At 49.6% G+C, this 22,301-nt stretch overlaps 2 long non-coding RNA genes across 4 annotated transcripts; one reads left to right on the top strand and one right to left on the bottom strand.

The window, feature by feature from the left end:
* Positions 1–1,120: 1,120 nt before the first annotated feature.
* LOC110258681 lies at positions 1,121–21,603 on the top strand. Of its 3 annotated transcripts, none has more exons than XR_002341218.1 (5): positions 1,121–2,997; positions 5,194–6,168; positions 8,297–8,372; positions 9,905–10,039; positions 20,666–21,603. It is a non-coding gene; the product is annotated as an uncharacterized LOC110258681 (long non-coding RNA). The 3 variants fall into 3 exon arrangements; XR_002341219.1 differs by lacking the exon at positions 20,666–21,603 and adding an exon at positions 16,772–16,943; XR_002341220.1 differs by lacking the exon at positions 20,666–21,603 and adding an exon at positions 13,227–13,936.
* LOC110258680 lies at positions 11,883–14,039 on the bottom strand. The gene is made up of 3 exons (XR_002341217.1): positions 13,931–14,039; positions 12,915–13,063; positions 11,883–11,968 (listed from the first exon to the last, which is right to left on the bottom strand). It is a non-coding gene; the product is annotated as an uncharacterized LOC110258680 (long non-coding RNA).
* Positions 21,604–22,301: the final 698 nt, after the last annotated feature.

Here is a 22,301-nt window from a genome sequence, read left to right as displayed (position 1 = left end):
CCAAGGGATGGGGGTGGGGTGTGCATGAACATTTCCTGGGCCTGGGAGTCAGGTGGGGGGCACAGCAGGGAGATGCTGCCACCTGGGCCTCCTCTGATCAGGGGCTTGGGGTGGGGTTGGAGGTGGCCCGGTAGCAGCAGAAGAGAGGCAGAGGGACCAGAAGGGATGGAGTGGTCTGGATGAGGCCAGCGCTGAGGGCTGTGGTTACAGGACGCAGACTGCTAGGGGGGAGCTGGTGACCTTTGCTGATGGGGAGATGGACCAGGTCAGTCCCTGGCAGCCCCACAACTGGGAGAACTCTGCAGGGAGACTCCCGACTCTGAGTAACATCCAGTGCTCTGTGGCAGTCACCTACCATGCATGGCATGTCTTTTGTTTTCCATCAGTTGGGCCAGTGCCCAGAAAGCATCCTCTTCATTAAGAAACATAAGCAGGACAGCGACAATCTGGTTCATGCCATGGCAGTAGCCCACCTCCTGCAAGAGTCAGACATGGCTGCTAGGACCACTTCAGAGGCCTCCACCATCCCCTCCCTGGCACTTTCACCTCAGCTTCTGGACGGGCTCCCACTCATGCCTGGGCACCATCCCAGACCCCCTTTCCCAGATGAGGCATGCTGGGTGCTGGGAACCAGCAAGGTCTGGATGTCCTGCTATGAGGGGAGGTGGAGGGTTGCTGACTGTGGCCTGTGTGGGCCTGGCTTTTGTGTGGCGGTGGTGTGTGGGTGGCCCCAGGCCCTATTGTGGGCAGCCTATGGGGTCCTCTCAGGTTGTGTTCTTTGAGGGATTGTTTCAGAAAGAGCAGATGGGGCCGGGAGCTGCCTCCCATGGGCCACACAGGAGTTGGTTTGCTGGGACCTCTCATCCCTGCTAGGATTCTGATTCATAAAATGGCATTTCAGGATTCAAACTTAAGCGTTGTGACCACAGCAATGCTTTTTAGGGCCATGTGAACTTGCTATCAGCTCGTGGGCTGATGCAGCCCAGGTATCATGTGCCATTTCTGTCCTTAAAACTGGGGTCTGCACCCCAGCCATCCATGTCAGTTTCAGAGCAGAGGTCCCCCTGCATCATCTCTGTGGCCATGGGAGCTGACATCCTGACTGGTGCAATAGGCCACTAAAGAAGCAGGGCCACTGTGGGATGGCTGACCAGGGGCGGGTACTCACCGTGTTGTAGACAGAGTAAGCTGCAAGCACGTTGAAGAGGGCTTGCTGCCTGGAAAGGGGACAATGAGGCTCACTATAAACACCTTCCACTGGTCAAGTGTGTGGTGCGTGTGGGACACTGGATGGAGCAAGGATTGCTAATGTAGGACAGAGCGACAAAATTGCGGGTTCCATCCCACTTTTCTTTTATAAATGATATGAATTGTTTAAAAAAGTAGACAGACATCAAAATGAGGTGTCATTTTGACTCATCTGACTCTCACTCCATCCTTCTGTGTCCTGGTCCAGCCTGCTCTCTGCTGCCCAGTGCCCCTCCCATCCCTGCAGGGGCCTGTTGACTTCTGAGGGCACAGCCATCCTCCCTCAGGGCCACCCCAGCCCTGTGTGCTCCCACTCCTGCAGGTGCTCTGCACGGGCCCCACTCTCACCACCTCAGGTCCAGCCCTCGCCATCATGCCTCCTCTCCCCCAGGATCCCCGGGCCACCACACCCCTGCTCCCCTGCTCTCCTGCCCCAGGACCAGTGGCCCAACATCCTCACTTGATGCCGTAACGCTCCCTGAACATAATATTGTTTTGGAAGGTGTAGCTCACATCCATGTCGATAAATTTGATGTCCAGAGAGTAGAGCCTGGCCTGCTCTTTCATTCTCTGTGGGTAGAGCCGGGGGTGGGGGGGTGGCAAAGTCAGAGGCCTGGAACCCTAACCAGCAGAGCAGGCACTGCCAGCTCAACATGAGTGTTTCTAGAGAAACCTTTCTTTTGCTTGTTTCGGAAGCCAGGCAGGATCACAAGGGTGACCAGGTCACAGCCTGTGCCCAGAAGCCCTGTGGATAATCAGCCTGTGGCTTCTCCAGTCCCAGACCCCCACCCAATGGTGACACACTGGCCAGGCCACCAGATCCCCTCCTCCCCCACCCCACACAAGGCAGTCTAGGATGACAGTGCCTCTGCCCTGGCGATGGGCTTGTCCCCTGGGAGGCTGCTCCCAGGTGTGTGTGTCCCAGGGCAGTGGGATGCTGAGAGGGCAACTGGGCCTCTGTCCCTTGACCCCTCTGAGTCCCACCACACACAGGCTGGGTGAGGCAGAGGGCCAGAAGGGGAGCCCATGCCTTATTTTCAGGGCCTTTTGAGAGCCTGAGGACTAAGTGTGATGCTGGCTCTTTTCCCACAGTGTCAGTGGGTGTTCACCATGCTCGGGGGCCTCTCAGATCACCCATCATTGAGCAACTTGGACACCTGTGGCCACTATCACACCCGCTCCCTTGCACTTCTCCTGATGATGCCGCTCAGCCGGGTGCATAGAGCACCCACCCTGGGCTGTGGGACTTAGGGTGCCCACGGTGCAGATGGGGGCTGAGTGGCAGGAACTGGCCATGGGTAGGGACCTCTCTTGGTTAATGGATTGAGACCTGTTTCTTGACCCAGGTCAGTCAGGGCTGTGTTCATCTGGCCGGGTGGTCTCTATCCATGGTTTCTGTGGGGTCACCTTGCTCTTTCCTCTTGGCTTCTGTCCCTTGCCCTGTGACTCTGTCCCCCTCAGGGGTATGGGAGGCCTTAGTGTCATGCTAGGTGGCACCTGTGCAACCCTGGACTCAGTGTCTGCATGGTTGGCATGGCTTTCCTGGCAGGTGGGCCCTGGGCCTATAAGCCTGGGAGGTGCCAGGAAATCTGGGGACAGGTGAGGGTCCCTGAGGCACAGGTGGAGGGGCCATACCTGGTATTTCCCTTGGTTCTCTGCCTTCACCTTCTCCAGGTCCAACAGCAGAGACCATGCCTGTCCTCTCACCTGTGGGGGGATCCCCTTGTAGACCCGCCGGCGCATCTGCAGGTAAGAAGGGGCCCTAAGACTGGTGCAAGTGACACCCAGTGACATGAAGCAAGACTCATGCAGAAGTTGCTCAGGAGAGGCTGGCTTTGCCCGGGCCTGGCCCAGTCTCCCCCAGCTAAGGATAGGCTGTGGTGTGGGCATGGCTGGTCCACTCTGTGGGGTCCTGGGCTAGGGTGGCCAGGAAAGCCCCAGGAGACCCAGACCAGCCTCCTTCAGGGTCAGAATGCTCAGGTTTCTACCTTTTGACTGTCCCCGTATTTGCCCCAGTTCCTCAGCATCTTCACCCACTTAGGGGCTCGCCTGATGTCCTTGGCTCTTTGCTGGAAAAGGGGACATGGTGGTGTTAGCCAAGCTTCCTGCTTCCCTAAAGTAGCCCTGACTCAGGGCTCTGATCTTAGAGGAGGCATGAAGGCACAGACCCCTCACAGCCCAAGGACCCCCAACAACTCTGGGGTCAGGCAGCAAGGAACCACAGCCACTGCGTGGCAACCTCCCACCTCCCACCAGTATAGCATGGACTGGCTCTCACCCTTGCCTCGTGGGTGCTGAGGCTGTGGATGCTGAGGCCCTGGGTGCTGAGGCTAGGCTGCTCCTGACTACAAGGCAAGAGAAGTAGAGCTGTGAGGACCGGGTGTCTGGAGGCCCCCAACCCCTGCCACCCCCCATCTTAACCAGGGATACCCTGACGGAGGAGGACCCAAGGTGGGTGCCAGCTCTGGAGCAGACTGCAGCACCCCAGGCAGTGCCCCTACTTCCACTGAGGCTGGCCACCCCCTCTGCACTGTGCACCCCCACTCCTGACCTGACAGGTGTGTGGCCCCTCCCAGAGCAGACCCAGAAACTTCATCCCAATCTCCCCTCCCCCATCATGGCCAGGCCAGCCATCCTACCCTGAATCTCCTCCTGGCACCACACAAGGAGTCAAACTCCCCCTGCCTCTGTCACCTTCCTGTGAGCTTTTAGGTCCTACATTACCATCTCCTAACCATCTGTCCAATATCTGAAGCAGCATCTCACTGCCCTTCACAGTGTCCCCACATGGCCCCCTGGCTGGGCCCACTGCCCTTGGAGACCTGTGGGCCAGGTGCCCCTCCCCCTGTGGCCAGGCTCTGTAGAGCCACTGCAGATCAGGCTGAGCCCTGACCCTGACCCTGCTGGATGGCTGCCCTGGGCTGTCCCCAGTGTGGGTGTAGAGGCCACAGGGCTAAGGCCCAGGCTGGCTCAGCCTCCAGTTTTTCCTGTATATTCTTTAAGCTCTCTCACCCCAAGCCTAGTGTGGACCCTGGTCCCCAGTGGCCACCAGGATTTGAGGCCCTGAGCTAGACAGAAGGGTTCTGCCTCCAGAGGTGTTTCTGCAAATGGTAACCCTCCCTGGGGAGGGGGGAGGGGGTATCAAGATGACTCACGGCAAAAAGCCTAGCCTGTCTGTGGCCTTGTAGAGCAACAGGTCAGCATCATCCCATGGGTCCGCTGGAGGCCCTGACCGGCGCCCCTGAAACCCAGATGGGGCACCAAGGTGAGGGGTTACAAGCAGAGTGTCCTCAGGAGCCCAGGAACCTCTGATGGTGGCCCAGCATGAGAACCTACCCCAAGGAGAGCCACCTGCACCTGCACCTCATCTGCTCCTACCTTCTCTGATCCTGCATGGGACACACCTGCTCCTGCTGCCTCTGAGCTTCACATGGTCAGCCTTTGCTCTGATCCCCCAGGGACACACTTGCCCCCTTGGGCTGTGATTCCCCACCTTGGGCCTCACCTTCCCCCTCAAGGAGTGGTCCACACCTGGAATATTTTGATTCCCATTGGGGGATGTACCTGCTCCTGCTGATGACAATGACCTTTGGGCCTCACTTGTTCTACTTGGGTCTTGTCCCCACCAGGCCTCCCTGCCTGCCCTTGGCTCTGACCCCTTCCAGGGCTGCAGCTGCTCCTAATGGCTAAGCTCCCTCTGGTGCCTCACCTGTTCATAGCTGGCAATGATATCTGCTCGTTCCAGGGCCAGCAGGGTCTCCAGCTTTACCATGTCTGATGCTGAAAGAAAAAATCCAAATATTCCAGTGCATGAAAGAGCTTCAGAGAACCAACAGGTTGAAGCGGGCCCCCTGTTGGCAGCTCCCCTTCTATCTGATCAGACAGGAGAAAACCGTGCTGCCTGGGTGGGTGACATCCCAAACATCCTAACACTTCCACTTACAGACCCTTGCCAGCAGCCTGGAGATCTTGTCACAATGAGATGAGGAGGAAAAAGAAGGCGGCCAGGAGGCCAAGGCCAGCAGCTGTCCTGCAGCACCGGGGTGTGAGCTCCCTGGGCCAGGGGAGCTGAGGGAAGGGAAGCTGCCAGCTGTGGAGGGCCTCACAGGCTCATAGGACTCATATTTTGCTTAGGCATCAAAAGCCCAGGGAACAAAAGATAAACATTGATAAAGTGGACTTGATTAAATTTAAAACAGCGGTGCCTCAAGTGACAAGTGACACTGTCAAGAAAATGACAACCCACACAATGAATAAAAATGTGAGACTGACTTGACAGATAAGAGCCCAGTATACAGAATATGGCCAAACTCCTTATTCCACTATAGAAATGGCCCAAGTAGACATTGGGCAGAGGGCCTGAATAGACATTCCTGCAAAATCAAGGCCAAAGGGCACAGGAGACCAATCTCAACATTAGCATCAGGGGGATGCAAATCAAAGCCAGCAGAGGACCAAACTTTTCACCCACTGGAGTGGCTGTTACTGATCAAATGAGGATGTGGAAAAGCTGGCACCTTCCTGTTTGGCTGGCAGGATTGTAAAATGGGGCAATTTCTTTGGAAAACCAGGCCTTTCTCCAAAAGTTAAATGAAGAGTTGCCACATGATACAGCAGGTCCTTTCCCAGGTATACACCCAAGAGAGAGGAAGACAGGGACACAGATAGATGTACATGCACATTCATAGCAGAGCTACTCCCAAGAGCAAAAAGAGGGCCCCATCTAAGTAGCCCTGGACAGGTGGCTGGAGGACCAGGATGTGGTGGTACATCATTCAACCAGAAAAAGAGGGAAACACTGCCACGTGCTGCAACATGGATGGATTTGATGCTCAGGAAAGAAAGCAGACACGGAGACCACATGCTGTGAAGTTCCATGGAGGTGCTGTGTCCAGCAGAGCCAAGCCCAGACAGAAAAAGGTCAGTGGCCCCCAGTGCTGGGGGCAGGGTCCAGTGGGGGTATGAACTGATAGATTTTTTTTCATGAGGTAGAGGAAGGTGGAAATAGTGGTGATGGTGGCATGGCTCTGCTAATACACTAAATGCCACTGAGTGGTATAATTTAGCACCTACATTTGATGTGTAAATTTTAAGAAAAAAGCTCTGAGCCAGATTCCCTGCCTTCTGGGCCCCAGGAGGCACTGAAGTTGGAAGTGGAAGGTGCACAGGTGAATATAAGGCCCAGTATTCTCCCATCCAAGGAGAGCCCTTTGCTCCAGCCCACTAAGCTCTTCCCTGACCATGTGCCCACTCTAGATGTGTCCACTAGGGAGGCAGGATGGGATGTGGGCACCAGAGATCTCTAGGACAAGAGGCTCCCATCGGTTCCATTCCTTTTTTTTTTTTTTTTTTGTCATTTTGTCTTTGGGGCCACACCTATGGCATATGGAGGTTCCCAGGCCAGAGGTCCAGCTGGAGCTGTAGCTACGGCCAATGCCACAGCCACAGCAATGCCAGATCTGAGACAAGTCTGTGACCTACAACACAGCTCCCTGCAATGCTGGATCCTTAACCCACTGAACAAGGTCAGAGATCGAACCCTCAACCTCATGGTTTCTAGTTGGATTCCTTAACCTCTGAGCCATGACAGAAACTCCTGCTCCATTCCTCTTAACTCTCAGCTGATTCTTCTGGTGAATCAGGGAAGAGCACCAGCCCATTGGAGGGGGGGTGGAATTGGTAAAAGGATAATATATTTGACCATAGGCAGCCTCTGTGCTATGAGATCATCCCTAGGTTCACAGTTCTGAACAAGTCACAGGGGGAAGGGCCTCATTTTCCCTGTTCACATGGTGGGACACATCTGTTCTGGGACAACACAAAGAGGGTCTAGCCAATGAGGAACACAGCTGGAGTCTGTGGGTCAGATGACACATGGAGCAATGGGGGACAGGATGCTGAACTGGGTGAGGCTCTTATGTCCCCAGCCCACAGGCCACACATGCTCACCCAGCTGGTGTCCCTGATCTCAGTGGGTTGGATGGGAAACCTCCAGGATCCAGGCCAAAGAAGAGGCTTGGAGGGACCATTGGGACCTGGAGAGTTGCCTGAACTCAGACCTCCTCCTCTGCAATTGCCCCATGTTGCTCCTCGTCCTTCCATTCATGCCTCTCGACCTCTTCCTCTTCTGTCTCCCTAATGTCCGCCTCCCACCACCACTTTTCCACATTCCTCCAACATCCACACTCATCCACAGTGGTCTCAATGCTACATTCTGCCCATTCCCCAGGGCCCGTGTCTCCTTCATCCACCTCCGCAACAGTCCTCCACGTTCCTCCTCCCCATCCATGGCTCCTCCACCAGCCATTCATCCTTCTACCTCCTACATCCATCTCTCCACCTGATCCAGCTTCTTTGTAAGTCCACCTCTTCCTCCTCCTCCTGCATCCTCTCTCCTCACTACTCCTCCCCACCTTCCTTTTCTGGGCCAGGGGTCTGAGCTCAGACCTCAGGTTCCTCACAGGTATTCAGGTACCTCTGGAAGCATCCCACACACCACAGATCCCTGAGCGGGCTGCATCCTCAGTGGTTGGTGCTGTAGATCCTTGTCACATTGGCTACAGACCAGAGTGGTCCAGGCTCCCACCAGAGGCCCCTGTCCCCTAGTGTCAGTATGTGGTGAGGGAGCAAGTCACACTTACCTGTGTGTCCTCTCGCTGCTGGTTCTGTGCCTCTTTGGTGGAAATGCACCCAGGGACGGGGTGGGAGAGGTGGAGAAATGGAGGAGCGTCAGAGCAGGTCAGAGACCACAGGGCCTCCAACTGCCTGGGGACAAGATAAAAGTGAGTGCCAGGCAGAAGACAGAACTTTTGGTCACTGTTATTCCAACAACAATAGGGCTGAGGGCAGAGGTCACAGTTCATGCTGAGCCCATAACTAAAGACTCATCATCTCCAGGGGAAGGGCTGTAACCCAGCAGGACAAGATGGCAGGGGAAGATGACAGGGGAAGCTCTAACCTGTCAGGTGATGGACCCGGGCACATGGAAACTCAGGAAGGCTTGGTCCCCCAACCCTCACCTTCCTCACTCTTTCTCCATCCCTCTTAGGAATTCAGGGAAGATAATGATGTGGACTCTAAGCTCCTGGCTTTGACATGACTCAGGCCAGCTATGGACCACCCAGGTAAAAGCAGCTCCCAGATTTCTCTGGGTCTGAGCATCAAACCAGTGGCTCACATGGGTACACTTTTAAGTGACACCACCTGGATCCCAGTAGATGAGGCTGTTGGCTGGCCTGGACCTGAAAGTGTACTTCAGCCCCTTCTCCATCTCACCTTCATTCTCTTCCATCCACCTCCCACTCCTCCATCTCCTCGTGCATGGTCCTCCCACTCTCCCTCCTCCATCTACATTTCCTCCATCATCCCCCTCCCCATCCATCAAAATTTTATTTTCTTCCTCACAGTCCTGTCTTTAATGCTCCTCATCACTCACCTGCTTTCTCCATCCTCCTGCATCCACCTTTTCTCCTACATCCATCTCTCCTCTGACTTGACCTTCCTTCCTCCCCATCCTCCTTCTCCTCCTGTGCCTGCATCCTCTCCCCTCCTCCTCCTCCGACAGCCTCTCCCCTCCCTCCTACTCCGCCTCTTCCACTTCTGGTCCAGGATTCTGAGCTCTGACCTCAGGCTCCTGACAGGGACTGAGGCACCTCTGTCAGCAGCCCACATTTCACAGAGGCCTAAGGGGGCTACACACATGGTGGTTGGTGCTGGATGTCCTTGTCACCTCAACCTCAGACCAGAGTGGTCCAGGCACCCACCATGGGCTTCTTTACTTGAAGTGTCAGTAGGGGCTGAGGGTACAGCTCTTGCTCACCTTTCTGACTCTCGCTGTTAGATGTGGGCCTCTCCTCAAGATGGTAACAAGGTAACCAGGCGGGTGTGGGGATCAGGTGGGTCAGAGCAGGGCAGGCAGGTGAGTGAGCGTCAGAGCAGGTCAGTGACCACGAGGGCCTCCAACTGTCTGGGGACACGAAGCAGAATGGGTTCAGAGCATCAGATACAACTCTGGGGTCTCTGCCATTCCAACCAATATGGTGCCCATCCCACTGGCCAGGAGCATCACTGACTCCTTGACCTGAAAAGTGACTTTCTTTTCTGGGAGGGTCCTCTGTCCACACAGGGGAGCATCAGCAGGGGGAGATGGAGACTGACTGTTCTGGAAACTTGCAACCAGCTGGTCCACCAACCCTTCTTGCACTCCTCCTCTCCCCTGCCTGATAGTAGTGCCAGGAGGATTCTGATGTGGACCCTAAGCCCTTGCCATTGGACTTGAATCAGGCCAGCTATTTCATACCACCTTGTCCTCACCCAGCTTCCTGAGGTGCCTGGGACTTAGCATCAACCCAGGGTCTCAGTAGGGTACAAGCATTGCAGGGACCCCATCCAGATCCCAATAGAGCTGGTTCTGGGCTGGCATGGACCCCCTGCTCCCCGCTCCATTCATCCATCTAGGACAAAGGTCAGATGTCCGGGTCAGTATTAAGCACATAACCAAGGAGGTTATCCTCTCCAGGGACAGGGCTGTAACATGGCAGAAGTTGACAGGAGCAGGTGTCACCTGGCAGGTGAGGGACCTGGGCAAATAGGTCTTCACTAACATTTGGACCCCAACTCTGACCTTCATTCATTCCTCCTCTCCCCTCTCACTTAGGGTTTCCAAGAAAGTACTCATGTGGACTCTAAGCCCTTGAAGTTTGACTTGACTCAGGCCAGCAATGTGCCACCCAGGCCTCACCACACTGCCGGATTTCACCAGGTCCAAGCATCAAACCAGGAGCTCACTCAGGTACACCCTTTAAGAGACCCCACACAGCTCGCCATACTACCTGCTCTGGGATGGCCTGGACCCCCTTCTTCCCCTCCCCCCTCTTCCATCTGTCCTTCAACCTCTTCCATCCATCCATCTCCTCCTCCTCAGTCCTTTCCTCCCTCTCCTCTATCTATTCCTCTTCATCCTCCTGCTCTTCATGCTCTTCCTGATCCATCTTCCTTGCATCCTCCTCCTCACCTCCGTTCATGTTTTCTCCTCTTCTCACTCTTGTCCCTATTTCTTATCCTCATTCACCTCCTCCCTCCATCCTGCTGCATCCACCTTTTCTCCTGAATCCATCTTTCCTCTTGCTAGACCTTCCTTCCTTTCTTCCCATCCTCCTCCTCCTCCTGCATCCTCTCCCCTCCTGCACCTCCTTCAGCCTCACATGTCCATCCTTCTCCCTCTCTTCCTTTTCTGGACAAGAGTCTGACCTCTAACCTTGGGCTCCTCCAGGTCGTCGGGCACCTCTGGCAGCAGCCCGTAGTTCATGGAACCCAAAAGGGGCTTCATGCTCAGGGATTGGTGCTAGAGGTCCTTGTCACCTTGACCTCAGACCCATGTGCTCCAGGCACCCACCACAGTCCTCTTCCCTTGAGATATTGGTAGAGGGTGAGGGTGCAGCTCAAGCCCACCTTTCTGACACTCCCTGTTGGATGTGGGCCTCTCCTCTCAAGATGGTAAGAAGGTAAGCAGGTGGGTGTGGAGATCAGGTGGGTTCGATCAGGGCCAGAAGATGAGCAAGCTTCAGAGCAGGTCAGTGACCGCAAGAACCTCCACCTGCCTGGGGACATGATGCAGAGTGGGTTCCAGGCAGCTGCAGGTTCATTCTAATTCCACACAATATTGGGCTAAGGTCAGAAGTAAGGGTCAGTACTGAGCCCAAAATGAAGGAGGTCATCCTTTTCAGGGACAGGGCTGTAACCCAGCAGGGGAGGATGACCACAGACAGATGTAGCCTGACAGGTGATAGACTCGGGCACATGAAAACTCAGGAACACCCAGTCCCTAACCCTGCTCTTCCTTCACTCCTCCTCTCCCCTCCATCCTAGGGGTTCCATGGTGAACCCTAAGTCATTGCCATTGGACTAGAATTAGACCAGCAATTTCCCACCCAGGCCTCCCCCAGCTCCCTGTGGTTAGCGAGTTTGCAGCATTAGGATGTAAATCAAGTATAATCTCTAGCAACTCAACTTGGAACCCAAGACCAACTCTCAGGGCTGGCCTGGACCCCCTGCTTCTCCTCCACATCCTCTTCCATCTCTGAGTCATCCTCTTCCATCCACTTCTTGCACCATCCATCTCCTCCTGCTCAGTCCTCCCCTTCCTCTAACTCCTCCTCCATCAATTGCCTAACACTTCATCCATCTTTTTTCTTCTTTCTCTCACTCCTGTCTTCATTACTTGTCCTCACGCACCACCTCCTCCCTCACCTACATCCAACTCTGGTGTAGCTGGACCTTCCTTCCTCCCATCCTTCTCCTCTCCTGCATCTGCTTCCCTCCCTCCTACTCTGAACCTTGCTTTTCTGGGCCAGGTGTCTTTTGCTCTGACCTCAGGCTCCTGACAGGGACTCAGGCACCTCTGGTAGCAGCCTGCACTGCAGGGATCCCTGAGGGGGCTGCATGCTCAGTGGTTGGTACTGGAGGTCATTGTCACCTCCCCCCCCCCAGCCCTGAGTGGTCTGGGTACCCACCAGTGACCTCTGTACTTGAGGTGTTGGTATGGGATGAGGGTGCAGCTCCTGCTCACCTTTCTCACTCTCACAGTTGGATATCAGCCTCTCCTCACAAAACGGTAACAAGATAACCAGTCAGGTGGGGGAATCAAGTGGGTCAAAGAAGGTTGGGCAGACAGATGAGCAGGCGTCAGAGCAGGTCAGTGACCACGAGGGCCTCCAACTGCCTGGGGACACAAAGCAGAGTGGCTGTCAGACAGCAGGCAGAATTGTGAGTTCACTGTCATTCCCCCCACAGTAGAGTTGATGGCAGAGATCAGGGTCAACATTGAGCACATAACCAGGGAAGTCCTCCTCTCCAGGTACAAGGCTCTCAGGAGAAGGTGACTGGGGCAGCTGTAGCCTGGCAGGCAATGGACTTGGGCATATCAACCCTCAGGAACACTTGGTCTCCTAACCCTGACCTTCCTTCACTCCTCCATCTTAGAGGTTTCTGGGAGGATAGTGATGTGGACCCTCAGTTTTTGCCTTTGGATTTGAATCAGGACAGAGATTTCCCACCCAGGCCTCACCCAGCTGCCTGAGGTTCCCTGGGTCACAGCATCAAACAAGGTGCTCCCTCAGGTACAACTTTTAAGAAACACAATTTAGAACTCGATACAGCAGACCCTGGGCTGGTCTGAACACCCTGCTTCTCTTTCACTCCCCTCTCCATCTCACCTTCATTCTCTTCCATCCACCTCCATCTCCCCACTTCTCCTCCGCTTCCTTCCTCCTGCTATTCCCCTCCCCCCAACCATCTGTCTTTTACTACCTCACCCTCCTGTATTTTATACTCCTCTTCAATCACCTCATCCTTCCTCCTTTCTCCATCCAATTCTGGTCCAGCTAGACCTTCCTTCCTCCCCATCCTTCCCCTCTTCCTCCTCCAGCACCTGGATTCTCTCCCCTCCTTCCTCCTCCCCCTCTTCCCTTCTGGGCCAGGAGTCTGAGCTGTCACCTCAGGCTCCTCAAAGGGACTTGGGCATTCTGGCCCTGAGGGGTGCTGCATGCTCAGTGGTTGGTGCCGGCAGTCCTTGTCACCTCAGCCCCAGACCTGAGTGGTGCAGGCACCCACCAGTGGCCTCTGTCCTTGAGGTGTTGGTAGTGGGTGAGGGAGAAGTTCAAGCTCACCTTTCTGACTCTCACTGTTGGACTTGGGCCTCTCCTCTCAAAATGGTGAAAAGGTAACCAGGCGGGTGTGAGGATCAGGTGGGTCAGAGCAGGGTGGGCAGGCGAGTGAGTGTCAGAGCAGATCAGCAACTCTGAGGGACTCCAGTAGCCTGGTGACATGAAGCAGAGTGGGTATAAGGCAGGGTGCAGAACTCTGGGACCCCTGCCTTTCCACCCACAGTGGAAATGGGCCATCCCCTTGGCCAGGAGCAGCACTGAACTCTTGACCTATAAAATGACTTTCCTTTGGTATGAGATCCTCTCTCCACACAGGGGAGTGGGACCAGGAGCAGGTGGAGCCTGGCTGAACTGGTCATAGGCACCTGGACTCTCATGACCAGCTGGTCCTCCAACCCTGACCTTCTTTAACTCCTCCTCTCCCGCTGCTTGTCAGAAGTGCCAAGTGGATATGGATGTGGACACTAAGCCCTTGCAGTTGGACTGGCATCAGGCCAATGATTTCCCACCTCATCCTCACCCAGCTCCCTGAGGTTCCTGAGGTCCAACCATCAAACCAGGGGCTCATTCAGGCATGGCTTTTGCAGGGACCCTTCCTGGAACCCATAGAGCTGGCTCGGGCTGGCCTGGACCCCCTGCTGCGCCTCCATCCATCCATCTCCTCATGCTCCTTTGTCCTCCTCCTGCTACACTTTTCCTCCTGCTCCTTTGTTCCTTCCTGCCTTTCCCCTCCCTCTTTTCTCCACTTCGTCTCCTCCTGAAACCTCTCTGTCTAATCTTCTTCCCACTGTGCCCCCCACCTGGAGTCAGTTTTCTGAACTCTGACCTTGGGCCCCTCACATGGAATCAGGCACTGTGGGCAGCAGCCTTCACCCCTTGGAGACACAAGGGACTGCACGCAGCTGGCTCATGGTCAGGGCTGGGTTTGGCATCATCTTGGCCGAGACCAGGGAGGACTGAGTCACCGACCCGCTTGCCCCTGTCCCCAAGAGTCAGTATGCAGTGCAGGTTTTTCTTACCTTTCTGGCCTCTTGCTGTTAGAGCTGGTCTCTGCTGTATAAATGGACCCAAGTTCAGGTCGGTGGGTCAGAACAGGGAGGGCAGGCGAGTGTCAGAGCAGGTCAGAGATCACAAGGGCCTCCAACTGCCTGGGGACACAAAGCAGAGAGGGTGCTATGCAGAGGGTTGAACTTGGAGGTTGCTGCCAATCCACCCAAAATAGGACCAAGGTCAGAGGTCAGTGTTAGCACTGAATCCATAACCAAGGAGGTCATCTCCTCCAGGGACAGGACAGTCAGCTGGCAGTGGAAGGTGACTGGGCCAGCTGTAGTGGCAGGCAATGAACCCAGGCACAGGGCCCCTCAGAAACACTTGGTCCCCCGACCATGACCTTTCTTCACTCCTCCTCTCCCCCTCCCTATTAGGGGTTCCAGGACAGTAGTGATGTGGACACTAATCCCTTGCCAATGGACTTAAATTAGGCCAGAGACTTTCCACCCAGGCCTCACACAGCTCCCTGTGGTACCCAGGGTCCAAGCATCAAACCTGGGGCTCACTACACCACTGAAGCAACCCCATCTGGATTGCAGTACCACCTGCTCTGGGCTGGCCTGGGTCCCCTATTTCTCCTCCTCCCCCTCCTCCATCTCTCCTTCTTCCTCTTCTATCCATCACTTCCATCCACCCATCTTCTCCTGCTTAGTTCTCCCCCTCCTTCATCTACTCCTCTTCCATCTACCTGCTCTAATTCCTTCATCCTTACTCTTCTTGCTCTCACTCCTGTCTTTTTAACTCCTCCTAATTCACCTCCTGTATCCACCCTTCCTCCTACTTTCATCTCTCCTTGGCTAGACCTCTCTTCCTCCACATCCTCCTCTTCCTCTTCCTGCATCATCTCTCCTCCTTCCTTCTCCCTCTCTTCCTTTACTGGGCCTGGGTTCTGAGCTCTCACCTCAGGCTCTTCACAGGGGCTCAGGCATCTCTGGCAGCAGCCCACACCCCACAGAGCCCTGAGTGGGCTACACACTCAGGGGCTTGGTGCTGGAGGTCCCTGTCACCTCAGGCCCAGACCTGAGTGGTCCACACACCAACCAGTCGTCTCTCCTTCCTTGAGGTGTTGGTAGGGTCAAGAGTGCAGCTTATGCTCACCTTTCTGACTCTCGCTGTTGGATATGGGCCTCTCCTCTCAAAATGATAACAAGTCAACCAGGAAGGTGTGGGAATCAGGTGTGTCAGAGCCGGGCGGGCAGGCGAGCGAGCGTCAGAGCAGGTCAGCAACCACAAGGGCCTCCAACTGCCTGGGCACAGGAAGCAGAGTGGGTGCCAGGCAACAGACAGAACTCTGGGGTCACTGCCATTCCACCCACAGTGGAGCCCACCCATTGGCCAGGAGCAGCCCTGAACCGTTGGCCTGAAATTTGACTTTCCTTAGGGGGAGGGTCATCTCTCCATGCAGGCAAGGGTGACTGGGATGGGATGGACCTGGGCACCTGGACTCTCACAAGCAGCTGTCCCTGAAGCCTGATCTTCCTTCACTCCTCCTCTCCCACTGCTTGTTAGCAGTGTCAGGAGGATACTGATGTGAAGAGTAAGCTCTTGTGGTTAGTCTTGAATCAGGCCAGTGATTTCCCCTCAGGCCTCAATCAGTACCTTGAGGTTCCCCACGTCTGAGCATCAAACCAAGGGATCACTCAAGTAAAATATCTACAGGGACCCCAACATGACTCTCAAGGAACTGGCTTGGGCTGGTCTTGGCCTCCTGTCCTCCTGCTCCCCCTTTCTGTGCTGGTCCTCCTCCTGCTCATCCTTCTTGCCCTGTTCCTTCACTGTTCATCTTTCCTCCTTCTCCCCTGCATCACCTCCTCCTGCCCCCATCCCCCCACTTCCATTTCTCTTCATCCTCATTTTCCTTTCACCTACCCCCCTTCCCCACTCCAGAAATCTTAGCTCAGACCTTGGCCACCTTCATGAGCCTGGGCACTGTGGCTGCAGCTGGCACCCCTTGGCTCCCTGAGGGGCTGCATCCCCCTGGCTCACCTTCTGTGCTCCAGTGTTGGTGTCAGCTCAGCCACAGCTCATGGGGAAGGGGGTCACCTGCCAAGGTGCCCATTAGGGATGAGGGTGCCTCTCTTGCTCACCTTTCTGAGCTCTCGCTGTTGGAGGTGCGCCTCTCCTCTAGAAACAGTGACAAGGTGGATGAGGGGGATGGTGGGTCAGAACAGGATAGACAGGCAATCTCCAGAGAAGGTCAGAGACCACAAGGGCTCCCAACTGCCTTCGGACACGAAGCAGAGTGGGTGCCAGGCAGCATCGGAACTATGATGTCACTGCCATTCCATCCATGAGGGCCCATCTCATTGGTCGGCATCAGCCCTGAGCCCCTTACCTGGAAGCTCTTGCCTTCGGGGGAGGGTCCTGTGACCAAACTGATCTCCCCCAGGAGGCCTGGCCTTGTCCCACTGTCCCTTGGCCCACCTCCCCAGGTGTCCAGCACCCCTTGGAAGGGTGTGTATCACAGTCGTGCTCTGTTCCTGCCCCCAGGACACTGCAGAGCTTTTGCACTTATACCAACACTAGGGACCATCATTAACTTGGGGCCAGTGTCAGTGGCTGTGTAACATGTGTATTAAGTCACAATCATCACAGTATACCATTCATCATTTTTAGTGAAAGTTCTGCAAGTATTGACAAATACATATAGTAGTGTACTCACCATATTAATCAATATGCAAAATATTTTATCACCGCAAGTATCTCCCCATGCCTCTTTGTGTCACCTCCTGCCTGTACCTTGGAAAACACTTGTCTTGGAAAACACTGACTCATTTCCATTCTAACAGTTTTGTCTTTTTGTCTTCCAGCTTTATTGAAGTATAATTGAGAAATTAAAATTGCATATATTTGGAGTTCCTTCTGTGTTGTGATTGGTTACAAATCAACTGCAGTGACTTGGGTTGCTGTAGAGGCACAGGTTCCATTCCAGGCCTGGCACAGTGGGTTAAAGAAACTGGCCTTGCCATAGCTGTGGCATAGTTCTCAGCTAGGGCTTGGATTCAATACCTGCCTAGGGAATCTCCATATGCCATGGTTGTGGCCATTAAAATAATTGTATGTATTTAAGGTGTATGATGTCATGACTTTACATATATATATATATACATACATATATATATATATATACATATATATATACACATACATATATATATACATATATACATACATATATATATACATATATACATACATATATATATATATATATACTGTGAAATGATTACCACAGTCAAATTAACTTATATATCCCTCAACTCATGTGAATACCTAATCATTTTATTTTTTTTGCTTCCATTGTAAATGGGACTATTTACAAAATTAAAATGAAATTGTTTTTCAAATGATTCATATAGAAGTATATAAATGAAATTATTTTTTGTTGATTTTTGTATCTTGTAGCTTTGTTGAATTTGGTTATTAGTTCTAACAATTTTTGGTGAGGTTTTTTTTCTTTTTTCTTTTTCTTTTTTCTTTTTTTTTTTTTTTTTTTTTTTGCATTTTCTGTATGTAAGGTCATGCCCAGTATTTTGTCTTTTAAATCTGGCTTCTTGTTCCTAGTATCCTGCATTTGAAATTTATACATATTATTATAATTACCAGTAGTTAATTTCATTGTTGAGTAGTAGTCTAAACTGTATCCCCTGTATCACTGTTTATACTTTTCTCTATTAAGAGATAGTTTCTAGCTATTTGAGATTGTGAATAAAACTGCTATAAATATTCATGTATAGGTTTTTATAAAACCAAGGAAACAAATAATATGAAATCATTATTTTCAAAACACTGGATGCCAGAAGCAATTTCCAGTGAACATTGAGCAATGGGAAACAAACAGGTAGGGCTCTAGGATTTTTCCACTTTATTACCTTTAAAATGTTTCTAAGTTTTGATACAGTGAGAGATACCTCAGAAGATCCTGGTAGACTTTCTGAGTTGAGATGGTGTTGAGTGTCTGAGGAAACCAATGAACCAAGGCAGATAGAATTCTGATGATAGAATATTACATAGGCTATACTTGGAGGGTTGAAAGAGAGATTAAGAGAGATTGAGGGAGGGGATGTTGGAGATCTGGAGAGGATCCCCATCAATTCATGGATTTGAGGAAACTGCTAGAGGCTGATGAAAGTTTTACTGAGCTGGATTAGAGAGAAGGGTCCCTGATGCTCACATTGGACCAGGAATGGTGCCTATTCTCACCAGCTAGAAAAATGTGTGGTTCACAGGACCATTGCAATGGGCTGAATATTAGAAAGATTTTGCATCAGTAGTGGTACATAATTAGCCCCTGACCAAGCACTGCTCCAGACCTGCCTCATAAACCATTACAAGAAAAAAAAAATCCCAAAATAAAACATCCAAAAAACTCATAAGTATTGTGTTTAGAATTTTGTGTTTATATTGATGTGGGATATCAATTTGATTATTTTTGTTTTGATCCCTTGTTTCATTCTAGTATAAAGGTTATGCTGGGTGCATAAGATGAGTTGGGGTATATAATAATTTCCTCCCATTTCTAAAATTGTTTAGGTAGGATTGGTACTATTTCTTGTTTAATTTTTGTATAGAATTCATTAGTAAAGCTCTATGGGGATAGAATTCTGTTTAGGGAAAGGAAGGACTCCAAATAATTGATTGTATTGGGTAGTAGATTATTTTAGCTTTACATCATTTTATTAGTGTGTTTATTTAGAAGGTTGTGTGTTTCAAAGCAGTGACAATTTACTTAGTTGAGAAGTATTTTATCATAAATTCATTTATCATATGCTTTAGTATCTTTTTAAGTTCTGTATGATCTGCAGTGATGACATTTTCTTGATTCTTGATTGATAATTTATTTTTTCTGTATTCTTCTAAATCCACTTTGCTAGAAGCTTATCAATTTTATCAAACTTTCATTGAACCAATTCCTGGATTCATATGTTTTATAAATATAAACATATTATATATATGTGTGTGCGTGTGTGTGTTTATATGGGGATATAAACATATTCATATGTTTTACATATATCTTCATATGTTTTATATATATATATAGAGAGAGAGAGAGAGTCTTTTTAAGGCCATGCCTGTGGCATATGGAAGTTCCTGGCCTAGGGGACAAATCGAAGTTGTAGTTGCCACAGCTATAGCAATGCCAGATCTGAGCCACGTCTGTGACCTACACTACAGCCCACAGCAATGCTGAATCCTTAACCCACTGAGTGAGGCCAGGGATTGAACCCATGTCCTCATGGATACTAGTTGGGTTCATTGCTGCTGAGGCACCACAGGAACTCCTCAATCAATATTTATTTCAATGATTTATTTCTCCTATATCCTATTTCTATGCTATAATGTTTTCTGTACTTATTTTATTTTCCTTTTCTAGCTTTTTGACATAGAAGCTTAGGTCATTTCTTGTAATATTTCTTGTTTTCTAATACTTGATTTTAAAGCTGTAAATGTCTCTCTAGCCACTCCTTTAGCTGCACCTAGTTAATATTACATACATCATATGTAGCACAAATTGTATGTAGTTTATACATATAATTCATCAATATCTTTAATATATCTTTTATATATGTATACCATTATATTTCTCTTGAAATTTTATTTTTCAAAATGTTCATGGTTAAATTAGACTTGTGTTGCTTAATTTGCATATATTTGGAAAATATTATATTTTTGTTAGCAATTTCTAGTTGAATTACATTTTCTTTATTACATATCTATACATCTATCTCTATAGATAGATAGTCTGTATGATTTAAGTCCTTTGAAATGTATTGCAACATTTTGTGGCATATGTGTGTGTGTGTGTGTGTGTGTGTGTGTGTGTGTGTGTGTGTGTGTGTGTGTATAGGTTTTTTTGGTGAATCCTTCATAAGAAGCACATTGAGATAAATACAATTAGTCCCACAAATGTTTCTCTATCTCCACTCTTACATGAACACAAATTTTATCAACATGCCGCTTGAAAATCTGGGGCAAATTTTGTGACAGACTTTATCTGCATTAGAAACAAGTTTTAAATGATTTGTTCTGAAGTTTGCATTCATAACCTTCTGGAAATGAGGTCAGATGTCATCTGCAAAGACAATTTTTAAACAGTTTTGCCTATTTTGGGGGTAATGATTTAAATAAGAAAATTTGTACATATTTCATTTCTACCCAGGCTGGGCTTTTTCCCTTTTGGTGATCTGACCTCTATTTATTCTTTTATAATTTTTTGTAAGTCCTATTATATAAGGTGATTACCTGGAGATAAAGAGTCTACCTTCAAAATTATGACTAAGGTCCCTAAGAATTTAATTAGATAATGATCACCCTTGTAGATGCCCCAAATGAATGACTCAATAATATGTGCTGCAGTTAAACGTAGATAAAGTGTTTCCAGACCTTTGCCCTTACCTCAGAGAGTATTTGCCTGTACCAGTAATGACTTGACTGGCTTTTTCACAAATTAAAATGATTTAATCAAAACAATAGAGTATGTATACCAAATTATTCTTCGTCCTCCAAGAAACCCAAAGTTCAACAATATGGAATGAAAACCAGATATTATAACTAGTTGAGAATCAAAACGTGGCAAAGGCTGTTTCACTATTTCAATTTGATTGGTAAAACTCAAATAGCATTTTTTTAATCTAAACAATTCATCCAAAATTTACAACTTTCCCTTCAATCAAAATGTTGATTAAACATTTGTTTGTTCATAGGAGAAATTCTACCTGCCATGAATATTCTTAATCTCTGTTCACAATCAAGATTCAAATTTCTTCAGATAAAAGGACATCCATACTCAACTGGAAAATTCTCAAAAAATTGGAAAGTCATATTTTTCTGAAAGAATGACATAAATAAAATTTTCTGCGAGTATGGAAACAGTTCATGGTCCAATGAGGGCGCATGTATCTGGCCCTTTTGTGACTGAGATGACATCCGTGCATGAAGGACAAGGGAGAAGCCATCACCACCCAGAATATGGCTTGGATAACTGTCTCCTTATGTAGGTAACCCAGGAACTGTATTTATACATAAGATTCTGAACTAGGCTTTTCATTTTGCAGGAGTTAATTGGTGGTGTGAGAATTTAGTTTTCTAAATGTTCCTCCATCTGACTCTCATGATCAGCCAAGTTAGTTTGTGATGGCCAAGATATGTGGAGATCAACTCTATGATGTAATACTCTTTTTGAATACTTTCATATTTAAAGATCTGGAGTAAACTTACCTTCTCTAACATCAGGTATACTTAGAAACTAATTTCAAGTGTAACAATTTAGGGATTTTTTTAAATTATTTTTTGCAGATATTTCTAAATTTGGGGGGGATATTTTTGGCAGATATTTCTAAATCTCATGATAGGTTCAATTGAGATGTTCTCTAAGCAGTGCTGGTTAATCTGATAAACTCCAGAAGGTGATGTGGCATCTATAGCACTTAACTGAGTGACTTTTTAATTCTGTAGTAAGGAGGCTGTTACTTCCATTCTTTTTTGCTGTTGTTGTTCACACCTGAATTTCAGCATCCTATTATGTTTCTTGGCCATTTAATTGTTTTCTTTACATGTTTTATAGATAAATAGATGATATATAGATAGATGGATAGATAGATGATAGAGATATATATAGTTTAAATGTTTTTTAATTTTTATTACTCAGTGAATTTATTACATTTATAGTTGTACAATGATCATCACAATCCAATATAAAGGATTTCTATCCCACAACCTCAGTGCATCCCCCCACACCCCGAAATGTCTCCTTTGGAAACCATAAGTTTTTCAAAGTCTGTGAGTCAGTATCTGTTCTGCAAAGAAGTTCATTGTTTCCTTTTTTCAGATTCCATAGTCAGTGAAAGCATTTGAGGTTGGTGTTTCATTGTATGACTGACTTCACTTAGCATGATAATTTCTAGGTCCATCCATGTTGCTAAAATGCCAGTATTTCATTCCTTTTAATGGGTGAGTAATATTCCCTTATGTATATGTATCATGTCTTCTTTATCCACTCCTCCGTTGATGGACATTTAGGTTGTTTCCATGTCTTGGCTGTTGCAAATAGTGCTGCAGTGAACATCAGAGTACATGTGTCTTTGCGAATCATGGTTTTCTCTGGATAGATGCCCAGGAGTGGGATTGCTGGATCAAATGGTAGTTCTATGTTTAGTTTTCTGAGGAATCTCCATACTGCTTTCCACAGTGGTTGCGCCAATTTACAATCCCACCAACAGTGTACTAGTGTTCCTTTTTCTCCACACCCTCTCCAGCACTTATTGTCTGTAGACTTTTTGATGATGGCCATTCTGGCTGGTGTAAGATGGTACCTCACAATTGTTTTGATTTGCATTGCTC

Source organism: Sus scrofa, unplaced genomic scaffold, assembly GCF_000003025.6.
Source record: "Sus scrofa isolate TJ Tabasco breed Duroc unplaced genomic scaffold, Sscrofa11.1 Contig2724, whole genome shotgun sequence".
In the NCBI taxonomy this organism is placed as follows: domain Eukaryota; kingdom Metazoa; phylum Chordata; class Mammalia; order Artiodactyla; family Suidae; genus Sus; species Sus scrofa.
This window is presented reverse-complemented; position numbering and strand designations above follow the sequence as displayed.